General features: G+C 46.2%; 1 long non-coding RNA gene across 1 annotated transcript in view; it reads left to right on the plus strand.

The window, feature by feature from the left end:
• The window catches only part of LOC140460242 (uncharacterized), a 29610-nt gene extending 19756 nt beyond the window's left edge, over positions 1 to 9854 (plus strand). Inside the window, exon 3 of the long non-coding RNA XR_011953922.1 lies at positions 6556 to 9854. This is a non-coding gene — a long non-coding RNA (uncharacterized lncRNA). The remainder of the gene's footprint in view (positions 1 to 6555) is intronic.
• Positions 9855 to 12012: the final 2158 nt, after the last annotated feature.

Here is a 12012-nt window from a genome sequence, read left to right on the forward strand (position 1 = left end):
CCGAGGCGGAAGATGAGGCGTTCTTCCTCCAGGCGTCTGGTGGTGAGGGAGCGGCGGTGAAGAAGGCCCAGGACCTCCATGTCCTCGGCAGAGTGGGAGTGGGAGGGGGAGGGGGAGTTGAAATGTTGGGCCACGGGGCGGTGTGGTTGATTGGTGCGGGTGTCCCTGAGATGTTCCCTAAAGCGCTCTGCTAGGCGGTGCCCAGTCTCCCCAATACAGAGGAGACCGCATCGGGAGCAACGGATACAATAAATGATATTAGTGGATGTGCAAGTAAAACTTTGGATGTGGAAGGCTCCTTTAGGGCATTGGATAGAGGTGAGGGAGGAGGTGTGGGCGCAGGTTTTACAGTTCCTGCGGTGGCAGGGGAAAGTGCCAGGATGGGAGGGTGGGTTATAGGGGGGCATGGACCTGACCAGGTAGTCACGGAGGGAACGGTCTTTGCGGAAGGCGGAAAGGGGTGGGGAAGGAAATATATCCCTGGTGGTGGGGTCTCTTTGGAGGTGGCGGAAATGTCGGCAGATGATTTGGTTTATGCGAAGGTTGGTAGGGTGAACACCAGGGGCGTTCTGTCCTTGTTACGGTTGGAGGGGTGGGGTCTGAGGGCGGAGGTGCGGGATGTGGACGAAGTGCGTTGGAGGGCATCTTTAACCACAAGGGAAGGGAAATTGTGGTCTCTAAAGAAGGAGGCCATCTGGTGTGTTCTGTGGTGGAACTGGTCCTCCTGGGAGCAGATCCGGCGGAGGCGGAGGAATTGGGAATACGGGATGGCATTTTTGCAAGAGATCGGGTGGGAAGAGGTGTAGTCCAGGTAGCTCTGGGAGTCGGTGGGTTTGTAAATAATGTCAGTGTCAAGTCGGTCATCATTAATGGAGATGGAGAGGTCCAGGAAGGGAAGGAGGTGTCAGAGATGGTCCAGGTAAGTTTAAGGTCAGGGTGGAATGTGTTGGTGAAGTTGATGAATTGCTCAACCTCCTCACGGGAGCACGAGGTGGCGCCAATGTAGCCATCAATGTAGCGGAGTAAGAGGTGGGGAGTGGTGCCGGTGTAATTACGGAAGATCAACTGCTCTACGTAGCCAACAAAGAGACAGGTATAGCTGGGGCCCATACGTGTGCCCTTTGGTCTGGAGGAAGTGGGAGGATATTTGGTGAACAGGATAAAACTTTATCTATGGCTCGCTGTGTTTGCACTAACTATAATTATCCACCAATGCGCTGTCTTTGTTCCATCAAAAATGGGAGAAATGCACTTGGAATGTAGAAAATCATCCCAAGAATCTTCACATTATTGTGGTTGACTGAAGCTGTAACAGGAGGCATTGTGTCGCAGTTTGGTGTGACTGAAAACTTGGCTGGAAAGAATGTAGATTGATGAGAAAAGTCAAAATGACAGATTGTGCCCAGAGACTATCAATCTGGCTTGATTATGAGTGGTGGCTCTTCAAAAGCACCTTCCAAACCATGACCTCAACAACCAAGAACAGAAAAGTGTCTATACAGTGTTCCAACTGTGAAATATGTCACATTGCTTCTTTGTTGTTGACGAAAATCCTGGAACTCGCTCCCGAACATTTACTGCAGACCACATCATATTTGTGAAGCAATTTAAGAGGTAGCTCAGCACCACCTTTTCAAGGACAGTTAAGGAAGAGTTGTTGGCACAGCCAATGATATTCACATCTCATGTAATAAGCAAAGAGCCCAGGGTGTTGGAGGCAGTAGACTAGGATGGATAGAGGATTGTCTAACTAATGATACAGTAGCGATAAGGATGCCAACTTGTAACTAGTGGTGTGCCACAGGGATCAGTGCTGGGTCCAAAATTATTTACAATATGTATATGAATTTCTTGGATAAGTAAAGTGAATGTATTATTGCCAAGTTTGCAGAAGAGACAGTTGATGGGAAGGCAGCTAGTGTGGATGACATGAAATTGCTGCGGAGGGATATAGACAAGTTAAGCAAATGAGCAAAAACTTGGCAGATCGAATATAATGTGGGAATATGACGTTATGCACTTTGGCAGGAAAAGAAGAGCTGAATATTAAAGGGACAAAGCTGTAGAATAAAGGGATTTGGAAGCCTACATCCATGAATGTCTTCATCCAGGTTCAGTGAGTAGTAGGTTGGCCTTTAAATAGGTTCAGTATAACCTCCAATATTTATACGCTATGTAAGACACCAGTCAGGTCACAACTGAATAATGTGAACAGATTTGGGTCTGTTACCCAAGGAAAGATATACTGGCATTGGAGGCAGTCCAGAGAAGGTTGACTGTGATGATGTCAGGTATGGAAAGGATGTCTTATGAGGAGAAGTGAATAGGTTGAGCCTGTGCTTATTTGAAGTTAGGAGAATTAGAAGTAACCTTTTTGTCACGTACAAGATTTTGAGGAGACTTGACAGGCTGGGTGTGGAAAAGTTTATCCTTGTGGGTGAATCTAGGACCAGAGGGAATAACATATAGAACATAGAAAAATACAGCGCAGTACAGGCCCTTCGGCCCTCGATGTTGCGCCAACCGAAGCCTACCTAACCTACACTAGCCCAATAACCTCCATATGCTTGTCCAATGCCCGCTTAAATGACCATAAAGAGGGAGAGTCCACCACTGCTACTGGCAGGGCATTCCATGAACTCACAACCCGCTGAGTAAAAAATCTACCCCTAACATCTGTCCTATACCTACCACCCCTTAATTTAAAGCTGTGTCCCCTCGTAACAGCTGACTCCATATGCGGAAAAAGGGATTACATATTTAGGACAGATCGAAAATTCTCCTGAGGGCTGTAAATCTGTGGAACTTGTTACAACAGAAGGCTGTTGAGCCTGGATTGTTCGGTGCATTCAAGGCTGAGATAGATTTTTTTAATCATTAAGGGAATTGAGAATTATGGGGAAATGGCAGGAAAATGAAACAGATGTTTATTAAAACAGTAGTGATCTGGGTAAATGGCAGAGTCAACTCAATGGATTGAATAGTAAATAATAAAGGAGAAAAGGATATAGCTGTCAACTCCAGGCCAGTCAATGTTGGGAAACTTAAAGATTGTAGGGATTTGGTGGCATTTTGGAATTGTTACTGGATTTAACATCTGAAGTTTTAAATTGATGCTGCTATAGCAAATTGAAATTAGTTAATATGTCTGGATTATAAAGCTTATTGCTGCTTTGGTGACCTTATTAATTGTCATAAGTACCTATCTTTTCACTGATAACCTTGTTAAGGAAAGAAATCTTTAGTCCTTCCCCAGCTTGGCGAATGCATCGCTCCTGTTCCACAGTACTGTGATTGAGTCTTAGCTGCCCTATAAAATGGCACTTGGTTTTTCTGGGAGACAAAGTGCCACATCCTGTGAATGAATAAAGGAAAATATTCAGGAGAAAATTGTCACTGAGGGGAAGATTGTGGTCTAGCGATACTGGTTGAGTATCCCAGAGATCTAGGTCTTCCGAGAACAAAACTTCAAATCCCAGCATGGCTGCAAGTGGAATTTATGTTCAACTAATAAAAAGATCTTGAAATGAGAGTTGTCTCAGTACTGACAACCAGGAAACTATTATTGGTTAAAACAATGAATTGCAGATCAGAAACAAAAGACAAAATTGCTGGGGAAATGCAGCAGGTCAGGCTGCATCTGTGGAGAGCAAACCGTTAATACTTTGAGTCCAGCCAAGCTTTGAAGGGCCACTGGACTTGAAACATTAACATTGTAGTCTCTTAATAGATGCTGCGGAACTGTTGCGTTTCTCCAACCTTTTATTATTGATTGTTGCAAAACTCTTTTTTTTAGGGAGGGATATCTACCATTCATCAACCTTGCGCACACACCATGTGACCCCAGACCTTGGATGACTCTCAACAGCCTTCTAGCATGTAGTCAATTACTTGGTCCAAAGGCCATGAGGGGTGGTGAGCAAATGTTGGGCTGCTAGCAACAATCACATCCCACAGTATATATTTTTATTAACTGAAAAAGCGTAGGTTAATGAAGGACAGCCAAAACAAATTGCTATGGAAAAGTCACGCCCAACTAACTTGATTTCCTTATAGTAATACGATGGGTGTAAATATTCTTTTTTAAATCCTCTTCAGAGAGGACATTGGTTACACCGCTGTTGGAATACTGCATGCAATTCTGAACTATGTGCTATCGGAAAGATGTTGTGAAACTTGAAAGAGTTCAGAAAAGATTTACAAGGACAATATCACGGTTGGAGAGTTTGAGCAATAGGGAGAGGCTGAACAAATTGCGGCTATTTTCCCTGGAGCTTTGGAGGCTGAGGGGTGACTTTATAGATGTTTATAAAATCATGAGGGGGGTGGGTAGGGTAAATAGGAAAGGCCCTTTCCCAGTGGTGGGGAGTCCAAAACTAGAGTGCATAGGTTTAAGGTTAATGGCAAATGGAGTTTAAAATAGATAAGTGTGAACTCCTCCACTTTGGATAATCAAATAAAGGTAGCAGTTTCACGGTGAGTGATAGGACTTTAAGGAGTGTAATGGAACAGAAGGATCTTTAGAGTTCAGGTTTACAGTTCACTGAAAATGGAGTCTTTGTTGAAATCTTTTGGTACACTGACCTTCTTCAGTCAGAGCATTGAGTAAAGAAGTTGGGAAGTTATGTTGCAGTTATACAGGAGGTTGGTGAGGCTGCACTTGGAGTATGAAATAGATTCAGCGCTATATTGAAGGCAGAAAAGAATAACAAAAGTATACTATTAGAGAGCCATAAATTATGTAACTAGATAAGATAGCAAATCAGAGTCAAGTTTAGCACCAAATAATGTTATACCGATGAGCACCAAATCTGTTTTATATGCACTATTTCAAACCAAGAAATCTCGGGGTGCAGGTTCATAGCTCCTAGAAAATGGAGTCACAGATAGACAGGGGCTTGAAGAAGGCGTTCGGCATGCTTACTTTTATCAGAGCATTGAGTACAGGAGTTAGGTCTCTTGTTGCAGCTGTCACATATGCCACACAACAACACAAGGCATGACCCTGCCTCCTCTGACTGACCGTCCCGTTGATTATCAGGTGGAAGACACCCCTTTAATTGTGAAGGTCAGGAAAGATGCCATCCTTCAACAAAAATGTTCTGTGCTCAAAGATGTTTGGACAGAGGAAGAAAGTTGCAGTATGGGGTGAAGCTCAACCTACATAGAGAAAGAGAGAGAGGAGCAGTAGCAGTTTCTGAAACTCATGGTTCAACTTCAGCATTCAGACAATAGGGGCACTCTGATTGGGAGGACCAGGCTCGTTCAGGGCTCCCCATCCCTGGACACAGCACCCCATTGACCGGGAGATTCATGTGTCATTGTCCAATGGGAGACGGCCAGCCTGGAACTGTGGGGACATCACCACCGACAACTGTGGATCCGAATGGATACCTAAAACGTGCCCTCTGGGCAAAATCTGGGAGCTACGCAACGTCTTCCCCCCTTTCCATTCCCATCCTGGGAGGGGGTGGGTGGGCACTGTTCATTTATAGCAACTGGAGGCAGAGAATGTGAATCGAAGCAGGGGGCAGACTCTGCAAAGGTCAGTTTCAGTACATGACTTCTGGAATATTGTGCACAACTCTGGTCTCCTTCTACAGAAAGGATGTTGTGAAACTTGAAAGGACTCCGAAAAGATTCACTTAGATGTTAGAACCACAGGGAGAGGCAGAATAGACTGGGGCTGTTTTCTCTGGAGCATTATAAAATTATGAGATGCTTTGCTAGGGTAAATAGACAAAGACATTTCCCTGGGGTGGGGATTCCAGAACTAGAAGGGACCTTGCAGTCAACCTTTTCACAGAGAAAGTGGTGGAGGCTGGTACAATGACAACATTTAAAAGGCAATCTGCCTGTGTATATGAATAGGAAGGGTTTACAGGCTAAGTGCTGGCAAATGGAACTAGATTAATTATGGACATCTGGTCAGCATGCACAAGTTGACTGAAGAGTCTCTTTCTGTGCAGTACAACTCTATGACTGGCAAAAAAGCATTGCATTAATCGCATCATTTATGCAACAGAAAATTTTGACAGGGTAAAGATTTGCCTCTTGTCATTGATCATTAATCATAGTGTCGTATTGGATGTATTTCCATTAATAGTCAGTGTGACACTGAAGGTGTCCAAAAAGGCGGCTTCCTTTACAAAGTTCACACTTGAAAGTTAGATTCCCAGAAGACTCAAATTTAAGAGAACTGTGTGTTAATATAAGATAGAGATAAGTCTGGATTATATGTTACATATTTGATGGAATGTTTGTAGTTCTATAAGCCTGATTTGCAGTTATATTGCACCACAGCATGATGTAGATCTCCAGTAAGGTCGTCAATAACGTGTGATAGATGTCCATTCAGCAACTTGAGTCCTTGTGAAATCTTCATGGAGGTATGCAGTCCGCCCCATTACCTTGCTGGTTTACAGTTACATATAGATCTACACAAAGATCTTGGGGATAAAGAGAGGAAAGAATGTTCCACAGAAACTAGAATTGTGTGTTCGGATTTTCTGTCATAGGCTGACAGTGATGACCTTTGTAATCTCTTTTCAACAGGAATATTACAAGAGATGAAGTTGGAGTCAGAAATCTCAGACTTAACGTCATGTCAAAGTCTGGTAGTCGTTTGACTCACCACAGACGTGGATATTGATGGCCTTGAAACGAGGAGAAGGTTTGTCTGCTTCATTAGGTTTTAAATTTCAGTGTGACTGGAAAATTCACAGAATCCCACATACCAGAGTTCAGACTTTATAGACTGAATGAGTGTGTTCCAATTATCAGAGGGTTCACCAGTAACACCATAAACATGCTGTAAGCATGAGCCAGTTTTCAACTGATCGTTGAACCCAGAGAGACGTGAACACTCACACCATGAAGAAACTGTCGAAATGCGGGAACGGTTTCCCGTCCACGCTGGAGATTCATCGGCGTTTGTACAACAGGCAGCGGCCGTTCACGAGCACTCAGTCGGGAGAGGCTTCATTCAGTCACATCACCTCCTATACCAGCAGCAGGTTCACACCGGGAGAAACCGTTCATCTGCCTCGTGTGTGGGCAGGGCTTCACTCAGTCACACCACCTGCTGTTGAACCAGCGGATCCACAGTGGAGAGAAGCCTGCTCTGTCTGTGGGAAGGGCTTCACTTGGTCGTACCACCTGCTCCTCCACCTTCATGTCCACGCTAGGGGGAAGCCATTCACCTACTCAGTGTGTGGCAACGGCTTCTGCGATTCCTCCACCCTCTGCAAACACCAGCACATCCACACCATGGAGCAGCCATTCACCTGCTGCGTGCGGAAAGGGCTTTACCCCGTTGTGCAACTTGTGGAGACACCAGCAACTTCACAAGATGATGCAGGGGGAGTTACTGCTGTTACTGCTGCTGAGAGTCACACCTTGAACCCTGTTTAATGGATGAAGTGGGATCAGGTGGGATCCTTTTCTGCCAGCTTGGCTGCCCTCTCACCCACTTTATTTCTTGAGGGGCCCGGGACTGCACCTTCCGTATGGAAACGTTCCACAAAAGCAGATGAAAGACATTTTTTATCTTGGATCGAGCATAATACTTGTCCAACCACTGCAGATAGATCTGAAATAGATACATTTGTCTCTGTCCCATTGAGTCTCCAGCACAAGGCCAGGCTGGTTGGTTCCCACTGTCACCATCCCCATTCAACCGCTTCCCCCCCCACCAAAGAACCCGGAAGGGATCATCACCCTTGCTAAGGACTCCACTCCCAATTCCCCCTACCACCACTCCCACTCCAGTGACAAGCTCTGCCCCCACTCCCAGCTCCACACTTATACCAGGTCTGACCTCCCAGCCCTGCTGAGTTTTCACCATCACCCCCCTCAAAACCTCACCCTCACTGAGGACAAATGATCAGTCCTCAACAAAGGCCTTACCTTCATCCCCCTCCGTCCACACATCAACAAATTCAATATGTGTCGTGACATTGAACACTTCTTCCGCCTCCGGGCTTACCTTTTCAATCAGGACTCCCGCCCACCTGCCGAGGATCCCTTCACCCGGTTCCATCACACTCCATCCACCTGGACACCCCGTGCTGGCCTATTACCCACTCTCGATCCCTTCATTTCCAACTGCTGCTGAGACATTAACCGCCTAAATCTGTCTACACCCCTTTCCCACTCCAACCTCCATCATCACCATCAGACCAGCGGATAAAGTGGGTGCAGTGATATTTTGGCACACTGATCTCTACACCACAAAGTGCCAACTTGAAGACACTACCTACTACCACCCCCTCGACCATGACCTCACCTCCTATGACCAAACCATCATCTCCAAAACCATACGCAACCTCATCACCTCAGGAGATCTCCCATCCATAGCTTCCAACCTCATAGTTCAGGAACCCCACACTGCCCGATTCTCCTTCCCAAGATCCACAAGCCTGACCACCCTGGCCGACCCATTGCTCCTGCCCTACTGAATTCATCTCCACCTATCTCGATACTGTCCCCTCTCTCCGAGTCCAGGAACTCCCCACATACATTCGAGACACTACCCACACCCTCCACCACCTCCAAGACATCCATTTCTCCAGACCCCAGTGCCTCATCTTCACCATGGTCATCCAATACCTCTACGCCTCCATCCACAATGACCAGGGCCTCCAAGCCTTCCATTTCTTCCTCTCCTGACATCTTCACCAGTACCCTTCCACTGACACACTCATTAGTTTGGCTGAACTGGTCCTCACCCTTCTCCTTAGAATCCTCCCACTTCCTCCAAACAAAAGGGGTAGCCATGGGCCCCAGCTATGGCTGTGTCTTTGTTGCCTGCGTAGAACAATCCATCTTCTGTAGTTACACAGGCACTACTCCCCATCTCTTCCTCCGCTACATTGATGACTGCTTCGGCGCCACCTTGTGCTCCCGCGAGGAGGTTGAGCAATTCAACTTCACCAACACATTCTACCCCGACCTTGGTCACCTGGAGCAAATCTGACACCTCCCTCCCCTTCCTGGATCTCTCCATCTCCATCAATGACGACTGACTCAACACTGACATTTATTACAAACCCACTGCCTCCCACAGCTACCTGGATTACACCTCTTCCCACCCTACCTCCTGCAAAAATACTATCCCATATTTCCAATTCTTCCACCTCCACCGTATCTGCTCCCAGGAGGACCAGTTCCACCACAGAACACACTAGATGGCCTCCTCCTTTTAAAAACCATAATTTCTCTTCCTACGTGGTTGAAGATGCCTTCCAACGCATCTCATCTACGTTCCACACCTCTGCCCTCAAACCTCACCCCTCCAACTGCAACAAGGACAGAACCCCCCCCCCCCCATCCTCACCTTGCACCCCAACCAACCTCTACATAAGCTGCATCATCCGACATTTCCGCCACCTACAAACGGACCCCACCCCTACTACAAAGACCATTCCCTCCATGACTGCCTGTTCTGGTCCACTCCCACCCCCCAAACAACCCACCCTTCCCTCGTGGCACTCTCCTGCCACTGCAGGAATTGCAAAACTTGCACCCACTCTGCCAAGCCCTGGGCTTCCTCCACCGCCTCTCCCATAGCTCATACCGTTCAATCCTGGCAACATCCTTGTAAATTTTTTCGGAACCCTTTCACGTTTCACAACTTGTTACAAACACATTGACTTTGCTTGTTTGACGTGGGAGAATTTTCTGCATGCCATGTTCTGTCTGAAAGAGCCCTCCCCTCTGCTGCGACAGAGCCACACTGACTCTCAGAATCCTGACAAACTCAGTGACTCATTCAAAGAAGCCTCTCAATCACATCTGTAAATGCAGGAAGTGTGTTTAATAATGAGTCCTGAATAAAGGCTGCATTAATCTTTTGTTGTGAAGTTTTACTCCTACGTCTCAGTGTGTACAAACCTGGTCAGAAGCAACCTCTGGGCATATAAGACACCATTGGCTACTTTCTGACCAGGACTGACGTTGCATGGAAAACAGACTTTTTAATGAATAGGATGCCATTTGTTTTTAAGATCAGGTGAACTTAAGAGGCAATACACTGGCTTAGAAATGAGATCCTTGACATACGGAAAGAGCTGAAATCATCACAACGCCATTGTTAGCAAATTGGAATTAATGCTGGATGGGCTGGGATGTTTTTCTCTAAGAACAGAGGAGGTTGAGAGGATTGAGGTGGATAAGGTCAGAAGTCACACATCATCAGGTTAGAGTCCAATAGGTTCATTTAAACTCATGAGCTTTTGGAGCGTTGCTCCTTCCTTCACCCTGACAAAGGAGCAATGTTCCTAAAGCTTTTGATTTCAAATAAACCTGTTGGATTGTAACCTGGTGTTGTGACTTCTGACTTTTTCAAATGATGGGATACTTTGTCCAACTCAGCATATTTAAACAGTATCGCTGGGAGAGATTCATTTGGGACAATTTACTTGGCCAATCCACCCTCACCTGCACATCTTTGGACTCTGAGGAAACCCATGCAGACACTGGGTGGGGGGGAAAAACATGCACACCCCACACAGTCACCCCAAGAGTGGAATCGTACCCGGGTCCCTGGCGCAGTGAGGCAGCAGTGATAACTACTGTGCTGCCCCTGAGCACATGACTCTCCCTCTTTATGGGCATTTAAACGGGCATTGGATAGGCATATGGAGGATAGTGGGCTAGTGTAGGTTAGGTGGGCTTGGATCGGCGCAACATCGAGGGCCAAAGGGCCTGTACTGCGCTGTATTCTTCTATGTTCTATTCTCATTCCTCAGTTGCTGTCTCCCAAATAAAAGATTTCATTATCACTACTTCTGCTCCCAGTAAGGGCAAATCATCTTTGAAAGCTGCTCTGTAAATCCAGTTTTCACAATAACACTTCTGCTTTCACTGAAGACGATTAGAGTCATACAGCACGGAAATAGACCCTTTGATCCAACTCGTTCATACCGATCATATATCCTAAATTAATCGAATCTCAATTGTCAGCATTTGGCCCATATCCCTCTGAAACCTTCTGATTCATATACCCATCCAGATGCCTTTTAAAATGCTGTAATTGTACCACTTCCTCTGGCAGCTCATTCCATACCCCTTAGGTCCCTTTCAAGTCATTCCTGTCTTACCCTGGGGAAAAGACCTTGGCTATTCACCCTATCGAAGCACCTTATGAACTTCTGTAAGGTCACCCCTCAGCCTCCGATGCTCCAGGGAAAACAGCTCCCTATAGCTCAAACCCTTCAATTCTGTCACCTGCTTTTTAAATCTTTTCCAACCCTTTTCAAAGTTTCCTCACATCTTTCCTACAGCATGGAGACCAGAACTGAATGAAGTATTCCCAAAGTGCGAATGTCCTGTACAACCACAACATCCTCCCAACTCCCATATGCACTGACCAATAAAGGCAAGGGTACTAGATGCCTTCTTCACTATCCTGTCTACCTGCGACTCCACTATCCAGGAACAATGAACCTGCATTCCATGGTTTCTTGGTTCAGCAGCACTCCCTCAGACCTTAAGTCCTGCCCTGAATTGCCTTTACAAAATGCAACACCTGGCATTTAAATAAATTAAACTCCATCTGCCACTACTCAGCCCATCAGCCCGCCAGATCGATTCTAATTTTTATCAAACTTTCTTTCCTGTCTCATTCCCTAAAAGCTGAAAACCTCCATCCAACACAGTCTCCCCCAATTCTCACTTTGCTGAAACTAATCCCTGCTGTACCTCATCCTGAAGGGTCTGGTTCATTCTGATTAACAGGCCCATACTCAGGGGGTATAGAATTGAAACATGCTGAACAGCCTGCACAGAGTGAACGTTGGGAAGATGTTTCCATTGGTAGGAGAGACTAGGACCTGAGGGCACAGCCTTGGAGAAACCTCTTCAGTAAGGGGCAGAATAGCGACAGGGATTGTCTCCGTTCTCTGCAGTTGGCAGGAGGCCAGATGGCAACAGTATCTGTTTGTTGCCAGGATTTAGGAACCAATGTGCTCAGGGCTGGGAAATGGGAAAAGGAGGTTTAAGTGGGTGTGG

Source organism: Chiloscyllium punctatum, chromosome 36 (assembly GCF_047496795.1).
Source record: "Chiloscyllium punctatum isolate Juve2018m chromosome 36, sChiPun1.3, whole genome shotgun sequence".
Taxonomy (NCBI): domain Eukaryota; kingdom Metazoa; phylum Chordata; class Chondrichthyes; order Orectolobiformes; family Hemiscylliidae; genus Chiloscyllium; species Chiloscyllium punctatum.